This window comes from Staurois parvus, unplaced genomic scaffold (assembly GCF_062004578.1).
Source record: "Staurois parvus isolate SC_StPar_1 unplaced genomic scaffold, SC_StPar_1.0 ptg000054l, whole genome shotgun sequence".
Classification (NCBI taxonomy): Eukaryota; Metazoa; Chordata; class Amphibia; order Anura; family Ranidae; genus Staurois; species Staurois parvus.
The window spans coordinates 4,629,031-4,644,527 of NW_028317850.1; the positions used below are offsets into that span (position 1 = coordinate 4,629,031).

General features: G+C 41.7%; 1 protein-coding gene across 2 annotated transcripts in view; it reads right to left on the bottom strand.

Moving 5' to 3' along the window:
• Positions 1–15,497, bottom strand: part of NEDD4 (NEDD4 E3 ubiquitin protein ligase) — a 238,958-nt gene that overhangs the window by 199,643 nt on the left and 23,818 nt on the right. The gene's annotated exons all lie outside the window — the stretch shown is intronic.

Sequence of the window (15,497 nt, forward strand, 5' to 3'; positions counted from 1 at the left end):
GTACCATGTGATTGCTGTGACCAATCACAGTGATCACAGTTTCAGTAGTAAATAAGGCTGTCATTGTTTACTACTGTAAGTTCTCTGTGATTGGTTACAGCAATCACATAGTACCAGGGCCAATCACAGCAGCCCTGTACCATGTGATATCTGTAACCAATCTCAGCATCAGCGTAGTAAACAAGGTTTTATGAATAAAAACCTTTGAACGATCTAACAGATTGCCTACAGTGATCCTCACTGTAACAAGAAATCACAGGTCACCCCTGAAGGCACTACAGTGTCACTATGGTAACACTACATAGCCCTGAAAATTTCCTTGCTACTAAATATTCCATGGTCAACTGTTAGTGGTATTATAACAAAGTGGAAGTAAACTGGGAACAACAGCAACTCAGCCACAAAGTGGTGTCCACTTAAAATCACAGAGAGGGATCTGCACATGCTGAAGTGCACAGTGCGCAGAAGTCGCCAACTGTCTGCAGAGACCTCCAAACTTCATGTGGCCTTCAGATTAACACAACAGTGCATAGATAGCTTCATGGAATGGATTTCAATGGCCGAGCAGCTGCATCCAAGCCTTACATCACCAAGTGCAATGCAAAGAGTCGGATGCAGTGGTGTAAAGCATGCTGCCATTGTACTCTAGACCAGTGGAGACGTGTTCTCTGGAGTGACAAATTACGCTTCTCTGTCTGACAGAACACCTTTGGGATGAATAAGGGTGGAGACTGTGAGCCAGGCCTTCTTGTCCGACATCAGTGCCTAACCTCACAAATGCGCTTTTGGAAGAATGGTCAAGCATTCCCATAGACACACTCCTAAACCTTGTGGACAGCCTTCCCAGAAGAGTTGAAGCTGTTACAGCTGCATAGGGTGGGCCAACTCAATACTGAACCCTACAGACTAAGAGTGGGATTCCATTAAAATTCATGTGCGTGTAATGACAGATGTTCCAATACTTTTGGCAATATAGTGTGTGCGTGTGTGTGTATATATATATATATATATATATATATATATATAATGAAAAAATTATAATTTTTTTTATTTTCTTTTACATACTGTCAGCGTCCCTGATCACCGTCACAACAGTTAGTGTCCCTGATCACCACTTTTGCAGTCCCAGTGTCCCTGATCACCGCCACACCAATCCCAGTGTCCTTGATCACCGCCACAACAGTCCCAGTGTCCCTGATGACCACCACACCAGTCCCGGTGTCCCTGATCACCGCCACACCGGTCATATTGTCCTTAATCATCTCTACACCAGTTATAGTGCCCCTGATCACCACCACACCAGTTACAGTGTCCCTGATCATTATTAGATACGCAATTTATGCCCTGAGATAGCCTGAAGGTACTTCTTGGATTTTGGACCTATGAAAAGGCTATAAAAAAGACTCACACATGTGGTATCACCATACTCAGGAGGGGTAGCAGAATGTGTTTCGGGGTGTAATTCTAAGTATACCTATATTGTGTGTTAGAAATATATTATTGACAACTTTGTCTAGAGAAATATATTTTCATTTTCTTTCCTGCAATGGAATCATTTTGTGGTGATTCTACTGTCCTGGTGCTCCAGGGCCTCCAAAAATTTGACACGTAGTCAAGAAATTAGATATGTAATTTATGCCCCTAGAATGCTTGAAGGTGCTCCATGGATTTTGGTTCCCTCTATGCGGCTAGGCTTTAAAAAAGTCTGGCACTTGTGGTATCCCCATACTTGGGAGGCACAGCAGAATGTGTTTTGGGGTGTAACTTCAAGTATGCCTATGCTGAGAGTGAGAAGCAATTTGTGAAAAAATGATATAACATTTCTTCAATTTCCAAAAAAAAAACCCATAAAAAATTCACCATACCTCTTATTAAATACCTTGCACTGCCTACAGGGGTCATTTTGGAGGGGTATCTGTACTATCCGGGCATTTTAGGGCCACAAGAAATGTGATAGACAGTCATTAAGTTAAGATTGATCGATTCTCATAAATAAATATATATATATCATAGTTTGCAGACTCTCTAACGTCCACACTAAATAATATCAATTGATTTGGGTTATTTTTACCAAAGAAAAGTAGAAGAATACATTGTAGCCAAAATTTGTGAAAAAAAAAGATTTGCTAAATTTTTTGCAAACTTTTTGGTTTTATTTTCCCATTTATAAAGCAGTGGTGATTAAATACCAACAAAAGAAAGCTTTGTCTAAAATATGATAAAAATTCCATTTATGTATAGTGTTGCATGACTGAGTAATTGTTATTCAAAATGTGACAATGCTGAAAGCTCAAAAATAGCCTAGATTGGAAGGAGGTGAAACTGTTTAGTCTTGAAAGTGTCAGTCTCCACTGAACTTGCACATATATTACAGGCTAAAATAGGCTAATTGACCAAATCACACAAACCGAATTGAGTAGCAAACACTACATCAATGGTTGAGCTCTTGTTAAAGTGTAAGCTGATATATATACACCTATTGCATAACTTTAATATATAGAAAACATTTGCATATTTCAACATAGCAAAACTATGTTATGCAAGCTTATTTAATCCAATACCATAAGGGGCCAAAAAATATCATGTACCCGATAATTAAACATGTTATCAAAGGAATAAGAATGCTTGAGGTCACGCTTATTTTCAGTGTCAGTAAACAAACATACTCATACTGGCTCCATTATATAGGCAGAATGAGCATTTGATCTAAGGAACAAGCAAGAAGTCAGAAATTGCATGAATAGTAAGTCTATCATGACAGGTTTGCTTTAAAGAATAACTAATGGCAAAACTGTGTAGATTGGAACCCTTGTCGGTTTTTAAGGAGATACAGCCTATTTGTCCTGTTTACCATTTTTATTGAAAGCAAAAGAAAATCCCAAATATTGGGTTGTCCCCAGGAATACAATGACCCAGGGGTCCCCAAGGAATTCCATTAATTTGCAGTGAATTCCTCTCACTTCTAGTTTGGCTATGGGACAGGAAGTGAAATCTCTACAATGGGACACAGTTGGCCAAAAAAATAAAAACCCTCCCTTGCTCTATCCAAAATGAAAAAAAAAAAGTTTTGCCTATAGTTCCACTTTAATGCATCTCCAAAATAACACAGCCGATTTATCTTTTAAATTATTATTGAGTTCAGGAGACAGAAAGTTCAATTGAGGAGGCAGAAAATAAATATTTTCAATTGCAAGAAAAAAAACGTTAGGCACCAGCTGTATGTTGTTATATGCATAGCTACAGTCATGGCCAAAAATATTGGCACCACTGCATTTCAGATAATGCACCACTTTTGTTTCTCCACTTTTTTTGTCATACCAATACAAACAAAAGAAATAAACATGAGAATGCCAAAACATTTGTATTTGCAACAATTTTCTGGGTGAAGTGGTACATTATCTGACAGAAATGCAGGGGTGGCCATGACTGTTTATGATACAGTTGCAAGAAAAAGAATGTGAACCCCTTGGGATTACATGGAGTTTTGCATGAATTGGGCATAAAATGTGCTCTGAACGTCATCTAAGTCACAACAATAGAAGAACACAGTCTGCTGAACATAATACTACACAAACATTAGATGTTGCCATGGTTTAATTGCACATAACATGTACACATTCACAGTGCAGGGAGGAAAAAGTATGTGATCTTTTGGACTTAATAACTGGTTGAACCTCCTTTGGCAGCAATAACCTCAACCAAACGTTTCCTGTAGTTGCAGATCAGACCTGCACAACGATCTGGAGTAATTTCGGACCACTCCTCTTCACAAAACTGTTTCAGTGTAGCAATATTCTTGGGATGTCTGGTGTGAATCGCTCTCTTCAGGTCATGCCACAGCATTTCAATCGGGTTGAGGTCAGGACTCTGACTGGGCCACTCCAGAAGGCGTATTCTGTGCTGTTGCAGCCATTGTTTTGTTGAATTACTTGTATGCTTTGGGTCATTGTCCTGTTGCATCACCCATCCTCTGCGGAGCTTCAGTTGGCGGACAGATGGTCGAACGTTTTCCTGCAAAATGACTAAACTCTGGAATTCATTTTCCCATCAATGACAACAATCCGTCCAGGCCCTGAGGCAGCAAAGCAGCCCCAAACTATGATGCTCCCTCCACCATGTTTTACAGCAGGGATGAGGTTTTGATGTTGGTGTGCTGTGCCTTTTTTTCTCCACACATAGTGTTGTGTGTTCTTCCCAAACAACTCAGTCTTGGTTTCATCTGTCCACAATATATTTTGCCAGTAGTGCTGTGGAACATCCAGGTGCTCTTTTGCAAACTTCAAACGTGCTGCAATATTCTTTTTGGACAGCAATGGCTTCCTCCGTGGTGTCCTCCCATGTACTCCATTCTTGTTTAATGTTTTCCTTATTGTAGATGTGTCAACATAAATGTTAGCATGTGCCAGAGATTTCTGTAGGTCTTTAGCTGACACTCTGGGATTCTTCTTTACCTCATGCGGCATTCTGCGCTGTGCTCTTGCAGTCATTTTTACAGGACGACCATGCCTAGGGAGAGTAGCAACAGTGCTAAACTTTCTCCATTTGTAGACAGTCTGTCTTACCGTGGACACATGAACATAAAGGCTTTTGGAGATACTTTTGTAACCCTTTCCAGCTTCATGCAAGTCAACAATTCTTGATCGTAGGTCTTCTGAGAGCTCTTTTCTGCGAGGCATGGTTCACATCAGACAGTGCTTCTTGAAACAAGTAAACCCAAAACAGGTGTGTGTTTTTTAAGGGCAGGACAGCTGTCAGCAACACATCCAATATCATCACACTGATTGGAGTCAAGGTTGGCTCACTCCTGGCTCCAATTAGCTCTGGGAGAAGTCATTAAGTTAGGGCCTCACATACTTTTTCCTCCCTGCACTGTGAATGTTTACATGTTATGTGCAATTAAACCATGGCAACATCTAATGTTTGTGTAGTATTATGTTCAGCAGACTGTGTTCTTCTATTGTTGTGACTTAGATGACGTTCAGAGCACATTTTATGCCCAATTCATGCAAAATTCCACGTAATCCCAAGGGGTTCACATACTTTTTCTTGCAACTGTAAAGGTAGGTTTTTTTTTACCTTAATGCATTCTCTTGCATGAAGGTAAAAAAAACCTTCTGTGCATAGGAGACCCACCGCCCCACTTAATATTTATATGAGCCTAATCTTGATTCAGTGCTGTAACCAAGTGCAGTAGCTCTCTCCGCTCTCTCTCCTCACTGGACATGGAGGCAGAATCGGGAGCCATTGGCTCCTGCTGCTGTCAATCTCAGTGTGTGAGGAGAGAGTTGGGGGTAGGGCCAAGCCACGCTGTGTGTCTGTGAACACACACGTGGCGTGGCTCTGGATCTAGCCCGAGTGCCACCCATAGCAAGCAGCTTACTATGGGGGCTCTTGGCAGGGGAGAGAAACCAGGAGCACTAGCAAGAGGTCCCCAGAAAAGGAGGATCGGGACTGCTCTGTACAAAACAATTACACAGAACAGGTACGTATGACATGTTTATTGTTTGAAAAAAAAAATAGGTTTATTATAATTTTTTTGCTTAACAAGTCTAAACATCGATTTTCTTGAATAAAGTCTCTTTGCACACACATTTAACCTTCCTAGCGGTCTAATTATGTCCATATTTCTGTGCTCAAAGTGGTACATTTTTTTTGCACGAAAATATGTATTTTTTTTATTGTAGGCCTGTAATTTTTAGGAATAACTCACTGATATCTGTCCAAACAAGAGTCTAGAGTAAACATTCTGGGTATGTTAAAATTTGAAACACGAAATCATAAATTATAATTTAATAATCATAAAAAATAATAATCTAATAATAAATTTAATTCAATAATATAATCAAACCAAAAACACTGAAATTTGAAATATGGCTCCAAGTTCGCACATCACTGAGCAAAGTCGGAAAATCGTTTTCAGTGTCTGATGATGAATTTCCCCCACGAATCATTATCACTCAATTCTGTAAATGGTTCTGATTTACTATCGCTGTTCTCTAGCTGGTCTAAAACCGCTTTTGACCTAAAGGGACGCTTTTTAGGACTCCATGGACATTTCTCGGTGTTCAGGCAAAAAGAACAGTAAAAATGCAGGCAGGGCACAAGACAAAGCACTGGGGACAAAATGTATGTGAAATGGTTTGATACAGTAATGTTACACTATGTGATTTTAGTGAATTTAGTGAATGTGGCTTTTAAAATTTAAAAATTTCCCGCTAGTTCCGTCCCCCGTACGTCCTGACGTCGCAGGGAACGGACCCCGGAAGACAGATGCCGGCATCGGCCGGAGGACATTGCCGGGGACACTGCAGGGGGGACATCGCGGGAGCGCAGGATAAGGTAAGTGAAGAAGAGATCCTGGAGCAACGCTGCAGGGTATTCCCGAGTGTAGCTCAGGGTTACCGCTTGTGGTGCTGAAACTTTACCCCGACCTACACTCGGGAATACCTCCAGGGAGGTTAAAGCGTTGAAAAAAAACTTGTTTAAAGTTTAAAGTCTAAAGGCTCTGGAAAAACTGCAAAACCAGTTAGGAAGGTTCCCACTACATAAATGGCAATATACACAACTGAGCAATTTTATTTCCACTATGCAAAAAATTAGGCCTCATGACTCCCGGACCCCCTTTGAATCTCTCATTGTGGGGAAGCTGAAACATAAAGGCCTCCTGTCCAGTATACTATGGAAAAAGTTACTACATGAGCAAGGATGGACTATCTCCACATGTGGAGGGAATGGCCTAAAATTAAACCTTACTGGGGCTCTATACATCAACATATAGAACATATCATGCATGAACACCTACCAGGTTACTCCCTCCCTATTCTTTTTCATCTCCTCCATTCCCATGTTGTTGTGGTTTGGGTCTGCTTTACTTATAAAAACCAAGACAGAAAAAAAGAAACATGAAGTCACCGGTCACACCGCTGCGATTTAAAATTGCACAATTTGTGTGCAATTTCAGATGCGATTTCTTATTGCTACTTGTGAAGAACAATTTCTTGCAATTTGCAGTGCATTTCCATTATATTCTATGTATGAGAAATCACAACAAAACTGCAGAAAAAGTTATGCAAAATCTACTTTAGAAATCGCACTGCAGCAAATCGCACAAGTTAAGACACTCATATTCACATTCATTAGATGCGATTTCAGGTGCGATTTCCATTTGCAAATCACACCTGCAATCGCAACGGTATGACCAGACATTTTTGTACAATAGCATTATTCACCTGTATGGAAATTGTACGATGTCTTTCAAATGCTACATTGTAATGTTCGCTTTAACCCACAGGTGTCACACTGTTGGCCCTCCAGCTGTTGCCAAATTACAAGTCCCATGAGGCATTGCAAGATTGACAGTTACAAGCATGACTCCCAAAGTCAGAGGCATGATGGGACTTGTAGTTTCGCAACAGCTGGAGGGTCGCCAGTTTGACACCCCCGCTAACCCCCCTTGTTTATTTAATAAAGAGTAAAGGAACAGGCATTTGCCTTTCACATGGTGCAATATTGAGGTTTCACTTTATCTATCAAGGACTTTTAACTACTTTTAAATCAGCAAAATAATCTTTCCCCTGGAAAAAAATTAGTAAGACCTCATCTTGAAAATGCAGGATATTGGAACAAGAAAGCATGCAGAGAAGGGCAACTAAATTGACAAGTGTTAATCTAGGTTCACACCTATGCGTTTTGCAGAAATGCACAGCAGTCCATTTAACATGATTTCCTATGGGACAGGTTCACTTCTCTGCGTTTCACCAGGTGCGTTTTTTGGAAAGGGTCAGGGACTTTTTAAATGCAAAAGTTTGAGTTTTTGGTTCTATAGACTCCAAAAGAGATGCTGCAGAAAAGAATGTAGTGCGTTTTTGATGAGGTTTTTTACGTATTTGTGCGTTTTAATCTGCCCAGCAACAAGTTGAAAAACGCATGTGCAAAAATAAGAAATGCACCGCAAACAGCACTGCAAAAACGAATCAAACACAGAATGCATAGGTGTGAACCTAGCCTTAAGGAGGACCTAGGCTATGAGTAAACATAACTTAATGTTCTTTGAAAAGAAGCGCAATATGATCATTATAGTTTTACAAATGTGTTGTTGTTTTGTCCCACGTGAAGATGATCTGTATAGCTAGTCTACCAATGCTGCTACTGCTAGCTATCTCACCATAACTGGATCCGTTAAAGAGATCACACTTGCAATCCTTAGCTTAGGGAAGCAGAATATTCAAAAAATCACTTAGCTTCAGCCCAAAAAAATCATCTATAGCTCTGGAATATACTGCGACATAGACACTGAATATATAGCAGCTTAGGACAAGGCAGCCATTGTCATACAAGCCCGTACAAGCCTGCAAGCTATTCACAGCACATCTTACAACCTACAATACCAATACTAAAGTAATTGCCTAATGGGACTCTTTCCCAAAGCAAGGCAGTTAAGGTTCGGTTCACACTACGTGACTTGGGATCCAACTTGTGAGACCCCAAGTCACATGACATGTGAAATACCAGAGCTGTCTTAATTAGCACTACTGAAGTCGCTTGGACTTTAGAAAAGGTTCCTGTACTACTTCAAGGCAACTTCTATCCAACTTGTGCACATAGACTATAATGAAAGTCGTCTCCATGTCAGATCCTCATCTTTATTGATTTGATTCCTTTAAAAATTTAGAAAAAAAAAAAAATGCATGGGGGTCACCCTCCATCCATACCAGGCCCTTTGAGTCTGGTATGTATTTTAACCGCCTGCCGACCCGCCGCAGTGTTTTTACTGCGGCAGGGCGGCACCTGTGCGCACAGCGCCATCTTTTAACATCGCTGTGCAAAACAGGTAGAGGGCGCGCGCAAGGCATGTGCCCGCCCTACCCGTCCCGCTGAACGTGGCAGCGGGTGTCCGTCACCAGCTCCCGGCGGCTCATTTCCCGCCGGGTGCCGGCGATTACAAGTAATCACTGACAGATAGCACAGCCGCATTGTTTACATTGCAGCTCTGCTATCTGTCAGTTCAGAGCACGCTGAACCTGAGAGAAGACTTTATCTCTCGGGATCAGCGTGTTCCTGTGAAGTACACACCCCTGCCCCCTAGTAAAACACTCCCCTCACACAGTTAACCCTTTCTTTACCTAATAAAAGTTAACCCCTTCCTCCCCAGTGCCATTAGTACAGTGTCAATGTTTTTTTTTGCACTGATCACTGTATTGGTGTCACTGGGGATGTCAGTGACCCCAAGTCAGTTCCCCCCAGTGTCAAAATGTCCACCGCAGTCCCGCCATAAGTTGCTGATTGCCGCCATTATTAGTATAATAAAAAAAAAATCCCAGTATCTTTCCCACCATTTGTAGACGCTATAACTTTCACGTAAACCAATTAATTTACACGTATTGGGATTTTTTTTAAGTAAAGACATGTTGCAGAATACAAGTTGGCAGAAATTTATGATTAAATTTGATTTTTACATTTTTTTTACTGGACATGTTTTTTATAGCAAAAAGTCCAAAATATTGTTTTTTTTTCTAAAGTTTGTCAGCCTTTTTTTTAGCGCAAAAAAATAAAAAACGCACAGGCGATCAAATAACACCGAGAGAAAGCTCAATTTGTGGGGAAAAAAAGGATATAAATTTCATTTATGTACCGTATTGCATGACCGCGCAATTGTCCGTTAAACTAGCGCAGTGCTGTATAGCAAAAAAATGGCGTAAATTGCAGTATCTATACCATAGTTTGTAGACGCTATAACTTTCACACAAAGCAATCAATATACACTTATTGGGATTTTTTTTCCCAAAAACATGTAGCAGAATACATTTTGGCCTAAATTTATAACTAACTTTGAGTTTACGATATATTTTTTATAGCTGAAAGTAAAAAATATTGTTTTTCTTCAAAATTTTTGGTCTTTTTGTTTATAGCGTGAAAAATAAAAAGCACACAGGTGATCAAATACCACCGAAAGAAAGCTCTATTTATGTGAAAAAAAGGACGTAAATTTCGTTTGGGCGCAGCATTGCATGACCGCGCAATTATCAGTTGAATTAGTGCAGCGCCGAGTAGCAAAAAGAGGCCTGGTCAGGAAGGGGGGTAAATCCTCAGGAGGGCAAGTGGTTAAGGGGAACCTTACGCCAAAATGCCTTCAAAAAATGGAATGGGGGTCCCCCCCACAATCCATACCAAATCCTTATCTGCGCATGCAGCCCTGCAGGCCAGGAAAGGGGGGGGGGGGGGAATGAGTAAGTGCCCCCCATTCCCGAACCATACCAGGCTACATGCTCTCAACATGGGAGGGTGCTCTGGGGCTTAAAAATTATGAAAACAAACTGTGTGCCCCCCCCAATCCATACCAAGCCCTTCAGATCTGGCACGGATTTTAAGAGGAACCTCATGCCATTTTTTTTTTAATTGCATGGAGTCCCCCCTAAAATCCGCTCATCCTCCCCCTTTTCTGACCTGCTGGTCTGCATGCTCAGATAAGGTTCTGGTATGGATTTTGGAGTAGGGTTACACTTAAAATCCATACCAGACACAATTTTTAAAACGGATACATTAACCTTTTAACAAAACATAATAAATGCACATTATTTTGCAGGTAATCAAATGTGCATTTATTTTTTTTTGTTTCTAGAGCCTCTAAACCATTGCACCAGCGATCAGTAGATCGCTGGTGCCATGCAGGTCTCCTTTTGACCTGTCACTGTATCTGCTTGCTTGTGCATCCCATATGGGCAAGCAGATATTTACTGACAGGAAGACTCAATGAACTACCACAGTGCTCAACAGCGCCGTGGTAGTTCATGAACAACTACAAGCCGACAGCCGCAAAGGCTGTCAGAACTTGTAGTGTTCTCATTCACAGAACACTGGGAATGAGTGACACGGCCGGTCGGACGGAGCCCTGCACAGCCACATTTTTAAAAAAAAAATTTTGACAGCTAGCGGGAAGGAGAAGGCCCCCCTAGCTGTCACAATGGGGATGGGGGGATTTCGGGCACTGGCCCCATTGTAACGTTACATGTTACAACCTGAATATGGGTGTAACATGTTACGAAAAATGAACTTATCCTTTAATTGCCACCAGTCTTTTTTTTTTTGACATTCAGCTGTGGTGTAACATGTAACATTTTACTGTAGGACCGAAGCTTTTCCTGGTTGTGACAGCTAGTTTGTGGGGGGGGGATTTTTTCCCCGCTGCTAGCTGTCACAATTAAAAAAAAAAAAAAAGCAGCCAAGTGAGGCTTCATTCACAGAGTTTCTTTGCGGGTATCAGCTTGTAATACTCAATGAACTACCACAGCACTGTTGTAGTTCATTGATTCTTTCAGTCAGTGTAAAACTAGCTGTTTGTAGGAGCAGACAGATTATACTGACAGCCTGCAGGAGACCTGCATGGCACAAGCGATCTGCTGATCGCTGGAACAGTGCTTCCCAGGCTCCTAAAACAAAACAAAAAAAAAGGAAATGTACATTTTTTAACCTGCAAAAACGTGCAGTTATTTTTTGTTAAAAGGTAAACTTATCATTTAAGCATAGTACTATACAGACAAAGACATAAGTGAAACTCACACAACTTCATGAATCTAAATCTCATTGCTCCGCATCCATAAGACTTTCCTCAAAATTCACCATGTCTCTACAATCAATCTTCTACTCTAAGCCAACAACTTATTAAAGCCTGTACCGATACTGAAAAATCTACAATTAAAGAGGCCTTTGCCCAAAAGAAAGCAGAGATAGAAGCAGAAGCTTTAGAAGCTGCACAGAAGAAACCAGATGGAAGCAAAAGTGAGAGCAGAAGCTGCACTCAAGAGAGCAGAGATAGAATCTTTAGAGTAACAATATGATTACACCTCAGCCATAGCAAGGCTAAAGGTTTCAGAGCAAGTTGTTAGCGACACAGCAGCAGATACTGTTGCATTATATGCATCATATTCCTTATGCTCTCTCAAAAATTTAAACTCCAAGCCACAGCAGCTGTAATCCTCAACCTCAAGGTCAATACACTGCACCTACCACCTCTCAAGGTAATCAGCCTACTCATCCCTCAGTGCACGGCTTGAAAAAGCCGCTCGCCCACTCGCCAAATGCGAGGAGAAAGTCCTCTGTGGCGAGCGGCTGCGAGAGGTGAGCACAGATGAAGCATGGAGCGACTGCACCTGCGCTCCAAGCCTCATTGTGAAGCCGAGTTCCGGTTTACAACTTCTGGTTTCTGGCTTCTGCAGCACCACCGCCGAGGGGACAGGTGCAGGAGAGGTCCGCTCTCCTCCACTGAGAGGAGACACCCTCTCCACCTCCGCGGGGGACTCGGGGGGACAGTAAGTACTGTATACAACATGTCATATCACTATAATGGAGTACAGGGAAGCTGGGATATACATTACTGTATACAGTTTTATATTTTGGACTATTTATTCTAAAGAAAAATGTAATTTCATAAGCTTTGAGGGGGCGTGGTTGGGGGCAGGGCGGAGGTGGGGTTTGGGACGGGCCGGGGGTGGGGTTGGGTGGGGCAACTGCTGGAAAGTAAGTTTTGTGACCGTCTAGTAGGTCTGGACTCGAAATTTTAATCCCTGTCTCAGTACACCAGGCCTTTGACCCACAGCAAACTGTAAATACTGGTATACAGATAATAAACACTACATCTTACCATGAGGCTAGTCAAAGTCAAGCATGAACACCTTTGCACCACCATACAGCCCAAAGTCGCTCAATCTCTGCACACCAGTCAATGTAACTAACTTTGTTCTGCATCCAGCTATGAAACAAAAGCACAAAAACAGAGACATATCACAGTTCACAAAACACATACTTCACTAAGAATTCACCAAGACAGATTTCACTACATTTGAATTAGAAAACTGCAGAGGCTGGAAATCCACCTTCAAAGCTACACCACGTTAAAGCATAACTGCAGAAGAACTAGACCTGCTTTTCAGGTGGCTAGGTCCTTAATCTGCTGAACATATCAACAGACTCAAAGCTGTTCACATTGACAATCCTGCTGCAGGTCTTAATGCCGACAGTAGAGACTTGAGCGTAGCTTCAGTAGCCCAGAAGCCAAAAAGGATGCTTTTTTTTTTTTTTTTTTTAAAAGGTTGCAAAGCTTCCCAAATATATCTAGCAGAGACAATCTAAAATTTTAAGAGCTATTCTCCTGGACCTTCAACTTGCCAAAGCTAATACCCACCTACCTGGCCTCAGTTAATTAGATACAGTGGGGCAAAAAAGTATTTAGTCAGCCACCAATTGTGCAAGTTCTCCCACTTAAAAAGATGAGAGAGGCCTGTAATTGGCATCATAGGTAGACCTCAACTATGAGAGACAAAATGAGAAAAAAAAATACAGACAATCACATTGGCTGATTTGGAAAGAATTTATTTGCAAATTATGGTGGAAAATAAGTATTTGGTCAATATCAAAAGTTCATCTCAATACTTTGTTATATATCCTTTGTTGGCAATGACAGAGGTCAAACGTTTCCTGTAAGTCTTTACAAGGTTGGCACACACTGTTGCAGGTATGTTGGCCCATTCCTCCATGCAGATCTCCTCTAGAGCAGTGATGTTTTGGGGCTGTCGCTGGACAACACGGACTTTCAACTCTCTCCAAAGGTTTTCTATGGGGTTGAGATCTGGAGACTGGCTAGGCCACTCCAGGACCTTGAAATGCTTCTTACGAAGCCACTCCTTCATTGCCCGGGCGGTATGTTTGGGATCATTGTCATGTTGGAAGACCCAGCCACATTTCATCTTCAATGCCCTAGCTGATGGAAGGAGGTTTGCACTCAAAATCTCACGATACATGGCCCCATTCATTTTGTCCTGTACATGGATCAGTCGTCCTGGTCCCTTTACGGAGAAACATCCCCAAAGCATGATGTTGCCACCCCCATGCTTCACAGTAGGTATGGTGTTCTTTGGATGCAACTCAGCATTTTCTCTCCTCCAAACACGACGAGTTGTGTTTCTACCAAACAGTTCTATTTTGGTTCATCTGACCATATGACATTCTCCCAATCCTCTTCTGGATCATCCAAATGCTCTCTAGCAAACTTCAGACGGGCCTGACATGCTTTGTATTAAAGCAGGGTGACACGTCTGGCACTGCAGGATCTGAGTCCCTGGCGGCGCAGTGTGTTACTGATGGTAGCCTTTGTTACGTTGGTCCCAGCTCTCTGCAGGTCATTCACTAGGTCCCCCCGTGTGGTCCTGGGATTTTTGCTCACCGTTCTTGTGATCATTTTGACCCCACGGGGTGAGAACTTGCGTGGAGCCCCAGATCGAGGGAGATTATCAGTGGTCTTGTATGTCTTCCATTTTCTAATTATTGCTCCCACAGTTGATTTGTTCACACCAAGCTGCTTGCCTATTGCAGATTCAGTCTTCCCAGCCTGGTGCAGGTCTACAATTTTGTTTCTGGTGTCCTTCGACAGCTCTTTGATCTTCACCATAGTGGAGTTTGGAGTGTGACTGTTTGAGGTTGTGGACAGGTGTCTTTTATACTGATAACAAGTTCAAACAGGTGCCATTGATACAGGTAATGAGTGCAGGACAGAGGAGCCTCTTAAAGAAGAAGGTACAGGTCTGTGAGAGCCAGAAATCTTGCTTGTTTGTAGGTGACCAAATACTTATTTTCCACCATAATTTGCAAATAAATTCTTTCCAAATCAGCCAATGTGATTGTCTGAATTTTTTTTCTAATTTTTTCTCTCATAGTTGAGGTCTACCTATGATGCCAATTACAGGCCTCTCTCATCTTTTTAAGTGGGAGAACTTGCACAATTGGTGGCTGACTAAATACTTTTGTGCCCCACTGTACTGCTCTTGTGACCAACCCAATAGTCTCTAAGTTACCTTATGGCATACAGGAAAAATTGTCATCACTTAGAGAAAATACTACTTCTGCGAGTACTTTAGAAAAATTGCAGATACTAAGAATGATCCAAGCTTCTCCTAAGGGGAGTCCAACCTTCTCAGTTCACATTCTCCAAGGCCTGCAAGCTCACACATTTCACAGAGACTGCAGAGGTCTGGTGTCTGTGAAAAGAACTGATTTTATACCTACAGCTACTACACTCGCTGAAAAGAATGACACCAAAACACCAATGTCCTATATGTAACAAACCACACCTGCTTAGGAAGTGTATCAGCTTCAGAAAGAAACCCTTGCAAGAATGCAAAGAGTTTTTAAAGAAATTTGGAGTTTACTCCAAATGCTGCACTTCCACAGAACACCATGCTAAAGACTGTAAGGCTACTTGTAAGTGCATAGAATGCGACAATGATGACACGTGCAAACCCTTCATCCATTTCAAGACTGCACCAGTGTGTCCACAGGAAAACCTCCTGAGAAAAGCATGGCGGGGAATACAGACCAAACAGTTTCTCATACTCCAGTTTTCTCTACATGTACAGATTTCTGTGGAGGACACCTTTGCCAAAATATGTTTAGTTCATGTATACTCCAAGGGTCAACCTGAAAAAGCTGTAATACTGTATACTATTCTG